The sequence below is a fragment of the Pelophylax lessonae genome, assembly GCF_965119305.1.
Source record: "Pelophylax lessonae genome assembly, chromosome: 3".
NCBI classification, from domain to species: Eukaryota; Metazoa; Chordata; class Amphibia; order Anura; family Ranidae; genus Pelophylax; species Pelophylax lessonae.
Window position 1 is genome coordinate 536,307,726 of NC_138770.1, and position 21,670 is coordinate 536,329,395.

The window sequence follows — 21,670 nt, forward strand, 5'->3', positions numbered from 1 at the left end:
TAACTATATCCATTGGAAGATATCCATTCTATTTCTGCTCTGGGGACAACCCAAAATCTGGGGTTTTGTTTTACTTTGTAGTTCAATAATGCCAAACAGGATAAATACAGAGGGTGACACTCCCTAACGGGGACACAGACAGCAATTAAATCCTGAAAGTTTTGAATCTCTTTTCACTCTATCCAAAACTAAAAAAAAAGTTTTGCCTTTAGTTATACTTTTGGTTTTGTAAATTAACTTCTTCCTGCCTGCGCTATAGCCGAAAGAAGGCTACATCACGGACCTAATTTGCCAGGAGGGCGGCCATTTATGTCCTTCTGTGCATGAACTGCCTGCACGCTCCCTGCAGAGCACGCGCGGCTTGCTCTGTGATCAGCGAGCCCACGAGACTCCGCTGATCACAGATCGGAGTAAAGGGCCGGTCCCGGCCCCTTACCACGTGATCAGTTGTCAGCCAAAACAGCAGCCGGGGATAAGCTTTTTTTTCTCCTCACTCTGTAGCCAATCACTGGCTGCTGTCAGAGGGACATCGGTCCTGAAGAGGAAGAGCATCTGTGTCCACCAGTGCAGGTCAGTGCCACCTACCAGTACCACCTATAAATGCCCACCAGTGCCACCTATCAGTGCCCCATCATCAGTGCTGTCTATCATTGACACCTGCCAGTGGCCTTCAGTGCCACCTATCATTGCCCATCAGTGCCACCCATCAGTGCTCTTCAGTGCCACCTACCAGTGACCATCAGTGCAGCCCATCAGTGCCCATCAGTGTAGTCTATCAGTGCCGCCTATAAGTGCCCATCGGTGCAGCCTCACATCAATGAAGGAGAAAAATTACCTGTTTGTTTTTTTTTTTCAACATTTTCGGTCTTTTTTTTGTTCAGCAAAAAAAATAAAAATAAAAATCCCAGTAGAAATTAAATACCACCCAAAGAAAGCTCTATTTGTTTGAAAAAAAAAGATAAAATTGTCATTTGGGTACAGTGTTGCATGACCGCGCAATTGTCATTCAGTGCCGGGTCACACTTGTGCGATGCAGGAAGGCTGCGAATTTGCAGCCTGTTCCCGCATCGCAAACGCACATCTGGCAGTTCACACTGCTATATGCGATACGCAGGGGGTGTCAATTAAATGTTAACAACACCCCCAGTTTGATCGCATATCGCAGTGCGATCTGACAGTTCGCACAGGATAGGATCGCACAAGTGTGAACCACTGTGTGATCCAATTCTGATGCGCTGGAAAAATGCCTCATGTGCGACTTTTGTGCGGGTGCAGTGCGAATTTAGCCATACAAAGTGTATGGCTGAATTCGCACTGCACATCCGATAGCATGTAATGAAGGAGCAGTGCGCTCCGATATTACATGCAATCGCCGCACACGCGCAAGTGTGACCCGGTGTTCCGTGAGAATTACCTACCCGTGAGAAAAACCTACCCTCGTCACTTCCGGTTCACGGCAGTCTGTGTAACACGAGCAGTTACATTAAAACAGCTGTGCTGCACCATGAGTCATCTCCGCTCCTGTCCCGGTTACTTCCCTGATCTTGGCTAGTAAATATAAAAGCGGCGGCGGCTGTATGAAAAGATAAATCACGGAGCCGCCAGCCGCTTTTATATTTACTAGCCAAGATCAGGGAAGTGACCGGGACAGGAGCGGAGATGACTCATAGTGCAGCACAGCTATTTTTTGTCACCGCCGCGTCGGTAGGTTTTTTTAACGGACACCGAGATCGTTTCAGACTAGTGCGCATGCGCACTAGTCTGATCCTCAGCTCTTCCATTAGGTCTCCGGGGCTGTGAGCATGCGCACTGCTGCGCTGCTCAGCTGTTCCTGGCCGGAAGTGACGAGGGGTAGGTTTTTCTCATGGGGTAGGTAATTCTCACGTTACACCGGCACTTGAAGTGCGACAGCGCTGAAAGCTGAGAATTGGTCTGGGCAGGAAGGGGGTTTAAGTGCAAGTGGTTAAGAAAGCTGATTGGTTGTCAAGAACAACTATTCCTATTTTGATAAATCCCCCTCTTATTAGTGAAGTAGGCATACACTAAGCACAAGCATGTCTCTACTGCAGGTGCAGGTGACAACCAGAGCCCTGTCTGTCTGACCCAGTGGTCTATATCACGTGACCAGAACGCACATGCGCACAAACTGTAGCGGGGCGCTCGGTGTTCCGTGAAAAAACCATACCCGTGAGAAAACCATACCCTCGTCACTTCCGGTTCAGCTACGGAGGGTATGGATTTCTCACGGTAGTTAAACTTGCGGCGGGTACATTAAAACACTTCGGGTGCAACATAAATCATGTCCTCTCCTATCGCTGTAACATCCCTCATCTCCGGTAATAAATATAAAAGCGGATCACGGAGCCGCAATCGCCGTCACATTTACGTCTCATACACCCGCCGCCGCTTTTATATTTATTTATGAGGGAAGTTACAGCGATAGGAGAGGACATGATTTATGTTGCACCAGAAGTGTTTTAATGTACCCGCCGCAAGTATAACATTAGAGACAGTGCCGTGATATTTTCATGCCCACCGAGCATGCGCACTTGTCAAATTCTTTCTCCTTCAATTACGTATCCGGGGCTCTGAGCATGCGCACTACTGCGCTGCTCTGCTGTTTCAGACCGGAAGTTACGAGGGGTATGGTTTCTTCACGGGGTATGGTTTTTTAACGTTACACGCTCACCTAGGCTTCAGCTTATTGTTTGCCTTTCGTGTTCCTGACCTGAACTACATTACATTTATGGTGCTTTCCTAGTACAATGCTGCAACGCTGACAGACCACATTCTTTTACGCCTATCACCTCCCATTCATCCGCCCACACTAGTCTTTGCCCTGCCCAAAAACACGGCGTGCTACAGAGGGCGCCGCCCATACATTACGTGCCGCAAAGGACTGCTGGGAGATGTAGTCTGGCAGTACAAGCACATGAACACACGTGGGGCTCCCGGTTGATCCCGCCCACTGTCTGTCTTTCGGTAGTGAGGAGCCTGTGAGATGACATCACGGGGGCAGGAATACAGAATGTGTGTATGAAGGAGGAAGGTATGGCACAGATTCATCTACCTCCCTCAGGATTTGTAGTGTGGAGGTCATTTCTTGTTGCCTGGGGTTAAGGGACAGCTCCTCGTTCTGCCAGTGCTGGTTGTCATGCTGACCTTCTAGTTTCCATGCACCCAGTCACTAACCTCCTTCCAGTGTGAGATAATGAAATGTCATCAAACCGTCTTAGGACTTGTTCACCTCATGTCCATCAGTCTGCATACATCAACACATGTTATTGTTTTCTGTGTGCCCCCTTCACCCCATACATGTGTCGGGGTGTGTGCGATTTTATTCAGCGGAAGTCGCTGCGTGTGACCTCAGCACGCCGCAGCGATTGGAGATGAATGAAGGGTTCTTTTGTGACTCTTCAAGAAGAATTAAAGTGGAACTTTATGCTAACAAATAAAAATGGGTGATCAGGCTGGAATTTTAGTGCAGAAGTGACATGCATTGTCTCTTCTGAATTAAGGCGGAGTTTCAGGCCACCTTTTAACCACTTTACCAGCGGAGTATTTTGCTGTCTTACGTCCAGGCCACTATTTTGCGATTCGGCACTGTGCAACTTTAACAGACAATTGCGTGGTCGTGCGACGCCATACCCAAACTAAATTTACGTCCTTTTTTTCCCACAAACAGAGCTTTCTTTTGGTGGTATTTGATCACCTGTGCGATTTTTTTTTTTTTTTTTTTTTTTTTTTTTTACTTTTTGCGCTATAAACAAAAAAAGAGCGTAAATTTTGAAAAACTAAATATTTTTCACATGTTTTTTTATATGAAATTCCCCCCCCCCCCCCCCCCCCAAAAAAATGTCAAAATCTAAATTTTTTTAAATTTTTGGCGAATTTGTTTTCTGCTACCTAGGTTTGGTAAAATAAAATCACAATAAGCGTATTTTTGATTGGTTTGCGCAAAAGTTATTGCGTTTACTAACTAAGGGAAAGATTTCTGTCATTTTTGGTGTGGTTTTTTTTTTTTTTAACGAGTAATGGCGGCGATCTGAGTTTTTTTTTTTTTTTTTTTTTTTTGCGGGACTGCGACATTTTGGCGGACAGATCGGACCCTTGACTGACATTTTTGACACTTTTGGGGGTACCAGTGACATTACTGCAGTAATCAGTGCTATAAATATGTTACTGTAAAAATGACACTGGCAAGGAAGGGGTTAATTTTATTGGAGAGGGAGGAGTTAATGTATGCCTGGTGCTTACTAACGTGTGTGGGGGGAGGTGACTGAGTGACACAGGGACAGATCGCAGGTTCAGCTATGCTGAACCCTGCAATCTGTCACTTAGGAGATCCGCCCGCTTTGTTTACACAAGCGGGCGGATCTCCAAACTCGATTCCCCGACGATTGGGGAAGAGCGGCGGTGATGACCACCGCTCCTCCCCTGGCCCGACTCCCGCTGTGACTGAATACAGCGGGAGCGAGCCTCCGGCGGCACGCGTGCGCCACCCACAAGGGGAGGAGTCCAGCGACGTAGGTCTATGTCGCTGGACGGGAACTAAACACTTTGCCGCAGTAGAGCTCCAGTGAGCAGTCGGCAAGTGGTTAAGAAAATAAAACTCAGCAGCTACAAGAAGTGTAGCTGCTGACTTTAAAAAAAAAAAAAAACAGCCACTCACCTGTCCAACGGTGCACTCACCCCCAGCCGTCTTCATCCTCTGCCCTCCCTTGGCGGTGCTGGCATCTTCACTATGGGCACCCGACTGTGACCGCTCGCGGCTTCACAGCCCGGTGCTCACTGTGCATGCGCAAGCCGCGTGGCGCATTGTGAATGGTGGTTACAGTCTTCTGGGACCTATTGGTGTCCCAGAAGATTGCAGGGAGGTAGAAGAACTTCCGTTGCCGAATGTAAGTGGGAGCAGGTACCTGTCAAAATCGGATACCTGCTCCCTCCTCAAATGTGCCAATTGTGCAAGAGGAACGGTGGACGAGTCCTTAAAGCGGTACTTCCCCCCTTTTGGATGGAGTTCCGATTTAAAGGTACCAACCTGCAGAGCCGCTGATGAGGCAGTACAGCCTGCCCTCCTGTACCGGGCCCCAAGATTTCAAAGTGGGGGGCCAGGTCACCAGATACCTGCCGAGCAGGAGGGCTGGCTGTACTACCCTTTAGCTGACTCTTGCACCTCCCCCTGCAGTGCTGCAAGCTTCTCCTTTTTCTCCCTTTAGCTGCGCTACAGGGGGATCAAATCTGCGCCCTCCACCCCCCTGCTGTCCGGGCCCCCCCTCCCTCTCAGCGCTGCTGGCTTATCTCCTCTCCTGCTGGCAGCTGCTGCGAGCACAGGGTAATGTTTCAGAATGGAGAGCAGGGGGCGGTAAATTTGTCCTATTGACTGGCCCCTTCCTTTCCTGAATGAACACAGTAAGCAATCAATACCGATCACTCACTCTGTTCATTCCTAACTGAAACATAGTAAACTGTGTTTTCTATGCTTCAGTTTGTGAATGAACAGGAAGCCGCTCGGCACAGAGCACTCATTCACTGTCCAGAGCAGCTAAGGGTGCAGAGAAAGAGACGGGGAATCCCTGTTCTTAGTCCCTTTGTCTGTCTCAAAAGTGAGACAGTAGGGTTCTGGTTAGACCCCTGATATTTCCCCAAAGACCCCCAACAGGGAAGTTAAAAAAATGTAAAAAAATAAATAAAATGTGAAAAAAAAATGAAAGTTGAGCTTTAGGCTCCATTTCCACCTAGACGATTTGCATCGCAGGTGGAATCACTGCAATTTTGCCCATGATTCCAAAATGTGGGATGCATTTCCGATGCCATTACTAAATCCCAATGCGCGAAGCTTGTCGCTCAAAAAGGAGCAGGAGCTTCTTTTGGGTGACCGTGTCGTGCATTGCGATTTGCCGCGATTGCAGCATGATTTATCTCATGGCAAAATCGGATTGCGATTGGGGTGCCATTAATAAGAAGTAATGGCATCGCAAACACGTCCTACATTTTGCCACACTTTGGAATTGCGGGCAGAATCGCGGCGATTCCACTCATGATTCAAACCGCCTAGATGTGAATGGAGCCTTAGTCGGAAAATGAAGTCCTTTTAGATCGCTTCAGACTGGCCCCTTTTGTAGACATAGCTATGTAAAACATTAAAAACTAGAAAACGTACAATTTCCAGGGAAATTGTGTGAAGTGTTCGTGCCGCCACCGGTAATCTCCAGCTGGAGTGGGTGGAGTAACTGTATGGGTGTGTGTAGTGGGTGTGGGAGTGGCAGCAGTTAAAGTGGAGTTCCGCCCCCCTTAAAAAATTAAGTCAGCTGCTACAAATACTGTAGCTGCTGACTTTTAAATAGTAGAACTTACCTGTCTAGGGAGCCCGCGACATATCGGCTCTCGGGTTCCGCCGCCATCCAGGGTAAGGAAACCCGGCTGGTTCCCTACTGCACATGCGCAAAGCACAGCGTGCCTTGTAATTGGTCCAGCGGTGGAGGAAAAAGGAGGGAGCCGAACCTCTGAGGGGCAGCGCCGCGGCGCTGTTTCCCAGGAAGTGGGGAAGGGTACCTGTCAAAAACAGGTACTCGTTCCCCCCCCTCCCCCCTGAAAGATGCCAAATAGGGCACTGGAGGGGGGGGAGGAAGCAGATCAGCGGAGTTCCACTTTTGAGTGGAACTCCGCTTTAAGAAATTTTGGTAGTTGGAAACAAACGGTCTAGTTTTGAACATTCCGCCATTCATTCTTATGGGGCAACTTACCAAAATTGGAGGTGCCCATCTTCATACGGCTCTAGTGTAAAAGCTCTAAATTTCACAGCTTAAAGACTTATACCGTAGGAATTACAAGACCCCGGCCGACATTTTATTGTATAGTGTGTCTATGAAACATTAAAACTGAAGGCACAGTCACAGGTTAGAAAACGGCCATGACATTTGAGATGGTTTGAGTGCAGTTTCAATGGACGGCGTGAGTTGAAAACAAACGGTCATAGTGTAAAAACTATTAGTGCTATGGCTTAGATGTGGACATGTTAAATGGCAGCAGGGATAGGCAAACATTTTGATGTAACATTTGTGTAGGTGGCCTTAAAAATGAGGGAGTGGCAGCAGTTTAGAAATTGTGGCGAGATTTCTTCACTCACCCTTTAACTATTTTCAGGCCCCCCACTCTAGTTTTGAACATTCTGCCATTCATTCCTATAGAGCCAATTTCACAACAAAAACTACGCTATTTCGCAAACCATTCAGCGAAACCTTCCAAAAAGTAATTGCAACGTGTTCGGGAACTATACACTTGTTTCTGTATATTTCTTGTCTATGTAGTGTAAAAACTGTGGGAGGAGTTAGGGTTCCAAATTTTCCCATAGGCTTTCACTATAATAAGAATAATATATATGTTATTGCCATAACCAAGAACACTTATTAAGTTCCTATATTGTTTAAAATTCAGTAATGCACTGTTTCACCTGGCTCTGCACATGCTCAGTTGCTTTCTATTTTTAGGCACTGTGCTGTAGAGGGCGATCTGACATCCTGAAAGTGGAATTAAACCCTCCTATCCTTTACAGCCAAGAAAGCTGCTTCTGTTTGATCTGCAACTGCCATGGAGCTGCACATGTGATCAGTTATGACATTAGCTGTTTGATGGTTTGACATTTTGAGGACACAAGCAAATTTTACAGTTGGCAATCCAGGCATTCCAGGAAGGTAACTGTTTTTTTTAAACCAATGAGTTTTGTTCTCCTTTATGACTTACTTATTCAGGGGCTCTGGGCTTCAGAAAAATGTTAGCCTCCAACAATAAGATGTTGCTAGCATAACTAATAATGTGTAATGTCTGTTTCTTGCTAAAGAACATCATTTTTTATCAAGTTGTTATAGGTAAAGTTCTGCTTTAAAGTGAAACTTTAGTCATAAAATGAAGTCCTGCTAGATCACTTCAGGCTGGCCCCTTTTGCAGGTATAGCTATGTAAAACATTAAAAATAAATATCTATACTGTTTAAAATCCAGTAATACACTGTCTCACACTGCTCTGCACATGCTCAGTTGCTCTCCCATTTTAGGCACTGCTGAAGTTGTAGAGGCCGATCTGCTGACAGTCTTAAAGCAGAATAAACCCTTCTATCCTTTACAGTCAAGGATGCTAAATCTGTTTAAACTGCAACTGCCATGGTGCTGCACATGTGATCAGTTAAGAAACCAGTCATTTGATGGTTTGACAGTTTGGTTGAGGATACAAGAAAATGTGACAGTTAGCAATCCCGGCATACAAGGAATACAACTTTTTTTTAAACTTGTAAAGTGGTGTTCCGGCCTCCCCTCAAAAAATTAAATCAGCAGCTACACATACTGTAGCTGCTGACTTTTAATATTAGGACACTTACCTGTCCTGTAGTTCAGCGATGTCGGCACCGTGGCTGTCGGGTGCTGCCATTGCCGGTAAGGGAACCCGGCAGCGAAGCCTTGTGGCTTCACAGGCTTGTCCCTACTACACATGCGCGAAGCTGCGCATTTGGATTGGCTCGGCGGCGGGGGAAGGAGGAGGGGGCCAAACTTCTGAGGGACAGCGCCGCGGTGCCGTCTCCTGGAAGTGGGGAAGGGTACCTGTCAAAAAACAGGTACCGTTCCCCCCCATCCCCCCTGAAAGATGCCAAATGTGGAACTGGAGGGGGGGAGGAAGCAAATGAGCGGAAGTTACACTTTTGGGTGGAACTCCTCTTTAAATCAATGAATTTAGTTCCACTTTATGATTTACTGCTGTTTGGGGCTCTGGGCTTCAGCAAAATGGCAGCCTCCAGCAAGAAGCAAGTTCTTATGGGTAAAGTTCCGCTTTAAGGACTCTTTCAAATGTACTTTGCTTTTAAGAGCAGTCAGCATTTGGATCACTTTGGAGCATCAACAGGAGGAATATTGCCTCCTCACTGCCTGCTTTAACCCTACACTAGCACACAGCAACCTTGTGCTTTGCATGCAGTTGCAGGGCACTTGCAGAGCAGTGCTTTTCACCTGAATGAGCCTTGTTCGATGGGGGCATATCATCTGCCATGGCTGAGAAGGATAATATCATGCCCGTGGCATTTTAGTGAAAATATCTGATATTTTTGGTGGGGGGGAGGGGCTGTCAGGTAGGCCGTACGGGGGCCTCGTGATTTCTTATAGCAACCCCACCTGGCCACCCTTGTACCGAGTCAATACCGAAGTGCATGCGAGGGAGCAGCTGGAGCCTGAGACCCAGAAGCCAGCTGGCCACCCCCAAGATGTCAGCAGCTGGCAGAGAGCTCCGGGATGCCACATTGCTAGAGCCAAGGTGAGAATAGTTCTGCTTCTGAAAAGCAAATATTTTTTTGGCCCCTTTCACACAAGCGGTTAGATTTCAGCTTTTAGCTGCGGATAGAGGAACTTATTTACTGCAGCTAAATGCAGACAGTGCATCCCTATGGCCCCATACACACACTGCGTTTATCAACATTTTCATAACATAGAGTTTCGTGCATTTAGGAAAATAAAAAGTTGACAGCGTCCGGGAAGCGATGTACTGTCTGCAGCTATCTGTATATAAACGCTGTTAATTGCAGTACAAATAAAAAAATAAGTAAACAGTTGCTTTAGAAAAGGGAAGAATTTACTACCGCAGCTAAACACAGCAACATGTAAATGTAAGTAGTCGCAAATAAACACAATGTACAAATGAGAGTAATCTTTGTGCCAGGAGTGTTTGGAATTTACAATAACAAATAACAAAACATGCTTTTACCAGCGGCAGAACAACCGCCCGCGTGAAAGGGGCCTTAGGCTTGCTTTCTTCTATTTTCATCTGGTGATCCAGCCAATAAGCTCTCCTGCAGAATGGATCCGTTACAGAGATGGAACTAACCATTTATGCTGGCACGGGTGTTTACAACAATCGGCTTTTATTTATGTAAAACCTTTATCCCAAAAAGAAAACAAAAACTTTTTCCTGTAAGCCCCCGTTCACACTGCGGTGACCTGTCAGGCGACCTGGTCGCCTGACAGGTCGCCGTAGGTCACCTGGCATAGAGAAGCTGTGGACCCGTTCTAATAGGAGCGACACAAGTCACTCCGACTTAGAAAAAGGGTCCGGAGCTTCTTTGGGGCGACCTGGAGCGACCTGCATTGACTTCAATGTTATGAAGTCCGTGCCGGCCGCTCCGAGGTCGCGGTGCGAGCAGCGTGCCGCGACCTGTGAGGTCGCCCCGGGAAGTCGGATCGCCCCAGTGTGAACGGGGCCTTACTGTTTATAAAGTGTGGGCTGGAGTTTGACTTTGCGTATTTAAATCTGCTAGTACCTCTTATACTCCCCTCACACTAACACTGCTGCTGTGCAAAGGTGCCCCCTTTGCTCCTTCATCCAGATTTGTGTCTCACTAATACAGAAGGCATGTTACTGGTCAGATCACCAGGTGAAAACAGGGAAAAAAGCCAAAGTAAAGAAAAGTAATGCTAATGATTGGTAAGCTGCAATATATTACATTTTTGGTTTTAGTTCCCCCCTTGTAAACTAAACTGTGATGCTTTGTAGCATTGCGTTACACATCCCCAGCACAACGTACATCTGAACACATGTGTTGCAGCATGTGAGCCCTTAGGTAAAACAAACTAACCATATTTGATGTGTGCCTTCCTTTACCTGTTATTTGTCTTTGTTCTGCATGTCAAAAGTCAACCTACGGTATATCCCTTTTTCAGGTGGCTATGCTGCCTTGCAGGGTCCCATGGAGCCCCGTTGTAGCCACTTTTTAATGTGCACTCCCGGCAGGGAAGAACAGCTGGACGCCCAGACACTACCTGCACCATCATGTAGAAGCAGCCTTGAGTGCTGGTTCACAATTGTGCGATTCCAGACATCGCATGTGATTCGCACCGCATTGCTGTGCAGATCACATGCGATGTCTGTGTGATGCAATTTCAGCCATACAAACTGTATGGCTGAAATTGCATTGCATTCGCACCAAATGGTGCAGGACCCTTTTTATTGGTTCACACTGGAATCCGATCGCAAGGGTGTTCACTCCTATGCAATCCGATTCCTGCACCATTTCACAGTTCGCACTGTGATCTGCTAGCCAATCTGGGGGTGTCATTAACTTTACATTGACACCCCCAGCGATTTGCAGATCTCAGTATGAATCACTGTGCGATTCTGGTGCTATGCGGGAACCAGTCCTGAGTCCCGGTACACATTGGTGCAATGCGTGAAACCCTGCAATTCAGTGTCAGTTCCCGCATCACACCAGAATCTCACAGTGGTTCACACTGAGATCTGCAAATCACTGGGGGTGGCAATATAAAGTTAATATCACCCCCAGATTGGTTCGCAGATCGCAGTGCAAACTGAGAAAGTAGGATCACATAGGTGTGAACACCCATGCGATCCGATTCCAGTGCGAAGCAAAAAAAGGGTCCTGCACCATTTTGGTGCGAATGCAATTTCAGCCATAATGTTTGTATGGCTAAAATCACATAGCACAGACATCACGAGATCTGCACAGCAATGCGGTGCAAATCACATGCGATGTCTGGCATCACACTAGTGTAAATCGGCAACCAATCGCAGGGTTTCACGAAATGCACGAATGTGAACCAGGATTAAATCTAGGAGAGCAAGCCACGACCATGCTCCTCCCCCATTTTCATACATTGACAGCAGCTCCTGAGGTAGGTTTAATGAGATATATAGTCAATTAGGGTGGTTAGGTGACATGCTCAGTGTCTGCTTCCTGACCAGACGTTCAGGGAAGTGGTGCTGAGTAATCCGGAAGCCACCATTGAAGACTTGAAAGCACTTCTGCACATATTTAGACAAAACTGAGGACCCGCTGCTCTCATGCACATTGCTGGATTGAGATGGGGCTCAGGTAATTATTAGGGTGCTGGGGGTGGAGCTGCATGCAGAAGATTTTTTTTTTTTTTTTTTTTACCTTCATGCATAGAATGCATAAAAGTAGTTCATAATGGATAAAAATGTATTGGGATTAAAAAAAAAGGAGAATTAGGTTTGATGATCTGAAAACTTGTGAAAGAAGAGCTCCAGGCATCAGGTATTTTTTTTTTTATATTTGTTTTTATTACACTTCCCTCCATGCTATCCTTCAAAAGTTCCAGTTCTCAGCAAACTCCAATGCCTTACTGCTTTTGTTCCTTGGAGGTTAAAGCAGTATTCAACCCAAAACCAAAAATGTAATATATTGCAGCTTACCAATCATTGGATGTGATGGCTGCATTCATTTTCTTTTTATTAGGCTTTTTTTCCCCTCGGTTTTCACCTGGTGATCTGGCCAGCAACACACCTCCTGTATTAGAGTGCCTCTATTCTGGACGAATGAGCACAAGGGACACAGCAGATGGCAGCATTGTTGGATTTGAGGGGGGCAGGGGAAAGAGTTAGATGTACTTGTCTCAGCCCTGTATTCTGATACATCTGGAAGAGAGCATGTTCTTTTATAAAACAGACTTACTGACCAGATCACCAGATGAAAATAAAAGAAAGAAAGACTAAAATAAAGAAGACAAATGCAGCCATCACATCTACAAATTGGTAAGCTGCTATCTAATAAATGCTTAATACTGATTTAAAGTGATAGTACAGGCTCATGCTTCTTTTTTTTTTTTCTTGAATAATAAACATATTATACTTACCTGCTCTGTGCAATGGGTCTGCACAGAGCACCCTTGATTCTCTTCTCAGGCCCCCCGCTGGCAATCTTGGCCCCTCCCCCTAGCCAAGAGCCCCCATAACAAGCCACTTGCTATGGGGGCACTCGATCTTGAGCAGCCTGTGTGTATCCATTAGGCACAGAGCACGGCTCCGGCATGCCCCCACTGAGGAGGCAGAGACCCAAAAGAGCCGCCACTCTCATGCACATTGCTGGATTGAGATGGGGCTCAGGTATTAGGGGAGCTGGGGTGGAGCTGCATGCAGATTTTTTTTTTTTTTTACCTTCATGCATAGAATGCATTGAAGTAAAGAACCTTTAGCCTTTAAAACCACATTAAGCTAGCCATACACAGTAAAACCCAGTCAGTGAGTGGTCCTAATGGCCCCCTTCCCACCCAACATGCCTTAATTGAAAAATCAAACGAGCAGAGCAGAAAATTGTCAACCAAACAGGACCTTTATCCAATCAGATAAAGGCATCATTGGGGTATTTTGACTGCCAGCATAACTGGCTGTCAAAATATGATTGTCACAGAGAGAAATGTGGCCCTCCATGCTGTATAGCTGCATGAAGGAATCGGTTGTTGTTTTTTCAATCAGCTTGCAGGCAGGAAAAAAAAAACCTTTTTAGTGCATGACCATCTTAAATCTAACTCTGCATCAGTAGAATTTTGTTTAAAATGTTTCATAGTAATAAAACATTTGTTCAATTTTCTAATCATTAGGCAGTCAAAAAGGTGTTTGTTTTTGACCACAGTGAAGTGAAAATTCAAAGAATCAGAATAGATAATTTTTCTTAAATGAAGACATTTCTAACAGTGAATGTGGTTTCAAAATGTAAAAAGCTAAGTACTTTCAAACAGTCATCAAAATCACAAATTACTTTCATAAGAATGAACGTTCATTTGAAAATATAATTGCGGTTAGCCAGTTTAGTTGTAAAGGTGGTGGTATTTGCAGTCCTGCCTAGTCTTGGTTAATTTATGCTGTCATATTCACTCCTGTAACGTATTGTTGATTATGAATAAAAAACAAATTGCAGTGCTCAGTGATCAATGTAAAACAACATGATAAAAGTCTAATAGATGTCCAAAAATAATAATTAGGGATGCACCGAATGTTCGGCAACCGAACATTATTCGGCCGAAAATAGCAAAAAAGCACTTTCGGTGTTCGGCCGAATAAGTAGAAAGGCCGAATAAATTTGTGCCGAACAATGTCCCGACCGGCGACCCGCCATCCCCGAGCATCACTGTAAACATAGCCGGAGGCACTACAGGAAGCAGAGCGGATGCTTCCTGTATAGCCGCTTAGCGCCGGGGTCTGTCACAGGCGGAGTGATACCAAATGTACTTCGCCTGTGACAGGGCACAGGAGCCATACAGCAAACATCGACTATGCAGATGGGAGGGAGGGAGGTAAGGAGAGACATGAGAGGACAGAGACACGTGAGGACGAGAGAGAGAGACATGAGAGGACAGAGAGAGAGAGAGGACGAGAGAGAGAGGACAAGAGAGAGAGAGAGAGAGGACAAGAGAGAGAGAGAGAGAGAGGACAAGAGAGAGAGAGAGAGGGAGGACAAGAGAGAGAGAGAGAGAGAGGACAAGAGAGAGAGACATGAGAGGACAAGAGAGAGAGAGAGACATGAGAGGACAAGAGAGAGAGAGAGACATGAGAGGACAAGAGAGAGAGAGAGACATGAGAGGACAAGAGAGAGAGAGAGAGACAGAGGACAAGAGAGAGACCGAGGACAAGAGAGAGAGAGACATGAGAGGACAAGAGAGAGAGAGAGAGAGAGACATGAGAGGACAAGAGAGAGAGAGAGAGACATGAGAGGACAAGAGAGAGAGACACGAGAGGACAAGAGAGAGAGACACGAGAGGACAAGAGAGAGAGACACGAGAGGACAAGAGAGAGAGACACGAGAGGACAAGAGAGAGAGACACGAGAGGACAAGAGAGAGAGACACGAGAGGACAAGAGAGAGAGACACGAGAGGACAAGAGAGAGAGAGAGAGACATACCAGGACAAGAGAGAGAGACACGAGAGGAGAGAGAAAAAATTGGCAAAATAAATGGAAAAAATGTGAAACACCGCGTTCGGTATTCGGCCTTCGGCCAAGCATTTCATTATTATTCGGCGTCGGCTTCGGCCAAGAATTTCATTTCGGTGCATCCCTAATTAATAATAATATGTGAAAGCAGATGAATTATCCCAGTGAAAAGGTGATGCAATTTAAGTCACTCGAGAACGTGGTCCTCCACCATGTGGATAAAGTGCACACTCACCAGAGCTAAATGCTGTCTAAATGATAGGACAGCAATAGCGTATAAAGCTGCTGGTGTCTTGATCTTTAATGGTCCTGAAGAGTGAAGCAACCACTGCGAGGGTCTCTTCATAAAAAGTTGTAGCATCGATCAAATGCAAATCCAAACATAGGAGAGATGCTCAAAAAAAAAAAAAGGAGAGATGCTCATAGTATAGTAGCTTATTTCAAAATAGGATATCATTAAAATAACAGAAATAACAAAGTATTACAATTGACACTGATCAACCAGTCTGATAGCAATGTAACGAGGTCCAAAAAAGGACAAAAAGAAGCAGGAAAATCTGTCAATTTACATCAAACGCCACCATGCTAAATGTTAGAGTGGCAGCTGGACCTCAGGCATGTCTCAGTAGCTCTACAACCGTTTCGCATCAGGAGCAATACTTTGACTATTGATGATTATATTGATGATAATAAAACTCTCAAAGCTCTAGGTGCCCTACCTTGGGGGAAATCACATCTATGATTAAGACAAGTTTTTACCACGGTATCTATGGCCTTATAAAAAGACCAAATACAGCGCTTGCTCAAAACCAGTGACTACCAATAACTATATCACTCTCGCTGTAGTAAGTATAATACCAGTATGAATATCCCAAATTAATTCAACATGTAATCAAAAAAAATTCCATCTGATAAATCATGTGCAAATTGCATGGTGAATAAACATATAAATATATATATATTAAAACAGATCCGAATATATGTGGAAAATTGTAAATTTACTAAAAATTAATATATACGTAGATAATCGAAGAAAAATAGTCCAAAAAAATATATATAAAAAAATGTGACTTCAGTGCTCAAAACGTGATGAATGTCCTTGATGACAAAAATGAATCTTCAATTCAAAAGTGCATGTGCTCTAGCATAATTTGCTGTGACATCAATTCCTTTGTGAATAAATAAACTGGATCACTTACCAGATTGAGTGGGTTCTATATGCCATATGGCATTAGAACCGTTCACGCTTGAAAAGCCCCCTGGGCTCAATAGGTATCCCCTTGGAGTAGTCCCACAAACTGCAAATGGTTCCTCTAGGCTCCGGGGTATCAATGATAATATATAGAAGAAAAGAAGGCTCCAAATAGTGTGATAAGGTTTAAGAGAATCCTTTATTCCCCATAAATCGGGTGTAATAGCTTTAAAAGTTATAAAACATCACTGGTGGTCTAGCGGTGCGGGCTGCTCGTCCTCTTCGCAGAGCGGCAGGCTTACTTGCGGCTTGCGCTCCACCTCGATGTGACGCAATGACGCTGTGCGGTCAAAACTGACGCGTTTCGTCACTTCCGGTGACGTCCTCAAAGTTTTTACCAAGGCTGTCTCAGGGAGCAAACATAGTGAGTCTTGGTGTTTTAGATTCTAACTAGTACCTTACCAGTCCACAGTGCAGGGCCTGGTAACAAATGTAGCCACTTCTAAGGGCAAGGGTTATACAAGGATAGTAAAGCATCACAATGCATAGCAAGAGCCTGCATTTATGGGGGAGTATAGGTTCTTGATTAGATGATACCCCAACCTATGTGTCAAAAGGAATGCTAACAATGTCCAGTTTTTCCCAGATGTCTGCAGAGTATGCATCAGCACCCTCCAGTGCTTCCAGAGCATGCAGCAGTTGCTGAATTTCTTTATGTGGGCCCAAATGTATAGGGCATCACTTTAGCATTTAAGCTGTCTTTTCCTGGGTAACATTCATGCCCACTATCACCTTTGGTTACCTCCTTCTGGAGGCACATTTGATCACTATGTCCTTCTGCCACAGGTCCTACCCCCTGCTCCACTTTCATTCAGGTAATTCCAGCTACTTCTATTTCTATGGGGAGCTCATTGGCAGCTGTTAATGAAATGCATAGTGTGTCTAGGCTTATCTTTTAGTAAAGTATTGCTGGAACACTATTTTTGACAGTGTAGTGATTTGCGAACGGTATTGAAAAGACACCCAATCTTGTGGTCATCTAAACATCTATGCTTAGCAGGACAGAACTTCTTTGTTACACTTTGATAGCATGGGCCGTGATTGGTCCTCTTTGTGGAGAGATCTGGGGTCTATTAGACCTCCGATCTCTCCTCTGGCCTCCAATGCAGCCGATCAGACACAGATCAGTCTTATCAGCGGCTTTACTGGCCGGTAACATGTGACAAAATCCTTGTGGCTTCTGGTTTCTGTCGTCACAGAGAGGGAGAAAAACATAATTTATTCTCTCTGTTCACTCCAGAGGATCCCACTAGTTGGAGCAGTCCCCGGCTCCCTGATTGGATGGGAGCGCCCAGTGAAGGCAGAGGTGGGAGTGGGGAGCACTCCCTTCCACTGCCTGTAGAAGTGATCAAGTGGCTGCATAGCCACTCTAATCATTCCTACATAAAAGAGCATCGCTGGCTGCAAAATTTGACACTGGGAGGATGCCTGTACTGTAGGCATCATTCTTGTACAACCACTTAAACCCCAGGACGTCATCTGAAGTCCACAAATGGGGGAAGTGGTTAATGTTTCTGAAAACTGCAGCTGTCAGAATACCTGAACAGTGGCTGCTTCTGATTGGATGCAGCCGCTGTTTGGTTGACAATTTTCCACCCGGCTCCTTCAGTTCTTGGGTCAAAGCATAGTGGGCAGGAGGGGGCAAACAGGGCCAACTACTAAGCAAGGTGTATGGCCATTTTAGGACCCCTGCAACGCAGCTGCATTTCTTGTAGTCCTTTTACAGATAATAAGACTGTAAGAAAATTGAAAATCTTCACGCAGTGAATTATGTGAATATTCCGTTCAATTATCCAATCACGTGAAAAGCAAAGTCCTGTTCATTTATAAGGATAACTCCATTTTAGTGGGGGAAAAATATTCTATTATATACAATTGCGACGCAAGCCATATTGTTTATTGCTATTAAAAACGACCTTTCCTTTTTAATCTGTAGTACTGTAATTTCTGTAAAATTCAATGCAGTTAGGTAACCTGTTGGCATTCTGTACACAGATGGTGTACCGAATGTCCCCAGAGATGTCATTTCCTGCTTGTGTGATTGGCTGACTGATTTTCCCAGAAGTCTGCACTAAGATACAAGTCAGATTTTAGGCATCATCTGCAATAAAGATTTCAGTTTTGATATTTTTCTAAAGGGTTAATTATTTGTAAAGGAACGCAGACTTTGTACCTCTCCTTTATCCACTTAACGACCGGCGCACGACGATCTACGTCGGCACTCAGCCCCGGCCAGGCAAACTGACGTAGGCCTACGTCAGCACTTTTTGCCGGCCCTGTGCGCGCTCCCGCGCCCCGCCGCCGATGACTCGATTGGGTTCAGAACCGATCAGTCATCAGGTCCAGGCCAATTATTTTTGGTCTGGACCTGTTGATCGGTCCTGCCCAATCAGATCATCCTCTAAGCCTGTGAAATGTAAACACAGGCTTAGAGGAGATGTGCCCTCCCCCCACAACGGTCTTTTTGGATCCAGCGTGAGAGGAGAGCGGAGAGCACATCTTACTGTGAGTATTGCACCAAGCACACCCACACACAGTTAGATAGGCACATTTCACCCCCGATCGCCCCCCCCCAATTAACCCCTACAGCACCTGACACAACACACACTATGTACAGCATATAGCATATACCTATATACCTGTATAAGTGTGATTTGTGAACAGGTGTAGCCCTTGCGACCCCCCCTTTTCCACTCAAATTACCCCCCACCCCCCCCTAATAAAGATTTAACCCACTGATCCCCCCTGAACCCCCCCTGATCACCGCCGTTAACCCCTACACCCTCTGTCACATCAGCACTAATACAAACGCAATATACGGTGTTATTGTATTTTTGTATTAGTGTCATTGTGATCAGAATTAGCGCAGGCGACTAAGTTTCTGTCCCAAGAAGGTTTAGGGTCCCCGCCACCCGCCCAATAAAGATTTAAGCCCCTGACCCCCCCTGATCACCCCTACACCCCCTGCCATAACACACACCGTATACAGTATATAGCATTTTGCTATATACCCGTATAAGTGTGATTTGTGGTCAGGTCTAGTGCTTGCGACCCCCCCTTTTCCACTTGAATTACCCGCCACCCCCCCCTAATAAAGATTTGAGCCCCTGATCCCCCCTGATCCCCTCCTGATCACCGCTAGTTAACCCCTACACCCTCTGTCACATCAGCACTAATACAAACGTAATATACTGTGTTTTTGTATTTTTGTATTAGTGTGATTGTGATCAGAATTAGCGCAGGCGACTAAGTTTGTGTCCCAAGCAGGTTTAGGGTCCCCCCCACCCGCCCAATAAAGATTTAATCCCCTGATCCCCCCCTGATCACCCCTACACCCCCTGCCACAACGCACACTGTATACAGTATATAGCATTTTCTATATACCCGTATAAGTGTGACTTGTGACCAGGTTTAGCGCTTGCCACCGTTCCTTTTATCCTTAGGATACCCGCCAGCCCCTTCCAATAAAGATTTAAACCCCTGATCCCCCCCTGATCACATCCCGTTAACCCCTACACCCTCTGTCACATTAGCACTAATACACACATAATATACTGTTTTTACTGTATTTTGTATTGGTGTCATTGTGACTTGAGGTTGTGCTAGCTAGCTAGTTTCTTTCCCAAAGGAGGTTTAGGGTCCCCGCCACCCCCCCCAGATCCCCAGCGCATAGTTTAGAAATAACCCCTTGATTGCCACACACACACGCACGCACGCACATACACTTCCATTTCTAGTATAGTGTTTGAACAGATCAATATCTGATCTGATCAGAACTATACTAGCGCCCCCATAGCTTAGGGTTCCCAAAATGCAGTGTTTGCACGATCAGCACTGATTCCTGCCAGCACCTGCGTTTAACCCTTTCACCCAGGTAAGTGTAGTAATCAATAGATTACTGTCACTTACAAAAAAAACACAAGACACAAAACCGCTGTGTTAGCAGAGTCAGGCCTGATCCCTGCTAGCATTAGCAGTTTTTTTGGTAGCGCTTGAAATAATCTTCGACAACCAGGTGCTTTTATTACCTGTGAGTCGCATCACTGTACGGGTAAATTTAGTTACCAAAATGACCAAACGTTCGTACAGAGATGAAGAGCTTATCAGTTTTATGCTGACCGAGTCATCTGATAGCGAAGGGGAAGCTACAATGACCAAATCAGGGTCAGTATATGAACCTGATGACGGCAGCGGCTCCCTGACAGATAGCTCCGACGACAGATGGGTCCCTGTTAGACCCAGGCGTACCCGACCCCATTCTGGAGTTGATGAGATGCAGGAATCGCAGGGTGCTCGTATGGAGCAGAGTGTGGGTACTAGTGCCGCTCATCCTTCTGGCGACCTGGCAAGCGCCAGCGGCCTAGTACACCCTGGACCTAGTACAACCAGCACTGCAGTAAGACCTGGTGACGTGGCGAGTCCCCTAAGTGCAGTTGAAGCTGGTGCGGTGGCTAGCACAAGTAGTGGCCCGCAGCCACCGCGTGTTCGAAGACAGGCCCGTAGAGCCCATAGTGCCCTCCCTGATGCGCTGGCATTTCCTAATTGGCAACCCACTGATACTACAGCGCCAGTACTTCCCCCCATTCACCGCCCAACCTGGAATCCACGTGGAGACAGCTGGTTTTACGCCCCTGAACTTTTTTGAGCTGTTCTTCACGGAAGATCTTTTCAGATCTATTGTGGATCAATCAAATTTATATGCACAACAATTCATCGCCGCCAACCCAAATTCGCCCCTTGCCAGACAATCCTTTAACGGTTTCCGAATTTAAGATCTTTCTGGGCCTTTCCCTCCACATGGGCATAACTAAACAGAGTGAATTGCGGCTATATTGGTCCACTAGCCCACTTCACCATATGCGCATGTACTCTGCCTCCATGTCCAGGGCGAGATATGAGCAAATTCTGCGATTTATGCATTTCAGCGACAATGAAATCTGTCGTCCTCGGGGAGACCCTGCATACGATCGGCTCCACAAAATTCGGCCCCTCATAGACCACTTCAATCAGCGGTTTGCAGCCTTGTTTACCCCCGAACAAGTTGTCTGCGTTGACGAGTCCCTGATTAAATTTACTGGCCGCCTTGCTATGAAACAGTACCTCCCCAGCAAGCGTGCCAGATACGGGGTCAAACTGTATAAATTGTGTGACAGGGCCACAGGCTATACAGTTAGTTTCCGGGTCTATGAGGGAAAAGATAGCACTGTGGAGCCCCCCAACTGCCCAGACTACATAGGGAGCAGCGGTAAGATCGTTTGGGACTTGGTGTCACCCTTATCCGGAAAGGGGTACCATTTGTACGTGGACAACTTTTATACAAGCGTGCCACTATTTAGTCACCTGCTCGATTTACAAATTGGCGCATGTGGCACCGTGCGACCTAATCGCCGGGGCTTCCCCCAACGGCTTGTAGATTCCCGTCTTAGTCGGGGGGCGAGAGCCTGCTTGAAAACGGACAAATTGCTTGCGGTGAAGTGGAAGGATACACGGGATGTTTATGTTCTGTCCTCCCTTCACGCAGACACGACAATCCAAATCACTACGGCAACTGGCGTTGTGGAGAAACCCCTCTGTGTCCACGAATATAACCTTAACATGGGAGGGGTGGACCTTAACGACCAGATTTTGGCGCCGTATTTAGTTGCCCGTAAAGCCAGACGCTGGTACAAAAAAGTGTCTGTTTATTTATTCCAATTGGCG

At 46.0% G+C, this 21,670-nt stretch overlaps 1 protein-coding gene across 1 annotated transcript in view; it reads left to right on the forward strand.

The window, feature by feature from the left end:
• Window positions 1–2,922: 2,922 nt before the first annotated feature.
• The window catches only part of TFB1M (transcription factor B1, mitochondrial), a 183,097-nt gene continuing 164,349 nt past the window's right edge, over window positions 2,923–21,670 (forward strand). The window contains exon 1 of the mRNA XM_082250264.1: window positions 2,923–3,049. The gene's annotated coding sequence lies outside the window, so the exon portion shown is untranslated. The remainder of the gene's footprint in view (window positions 3,050–21,670) is intronic.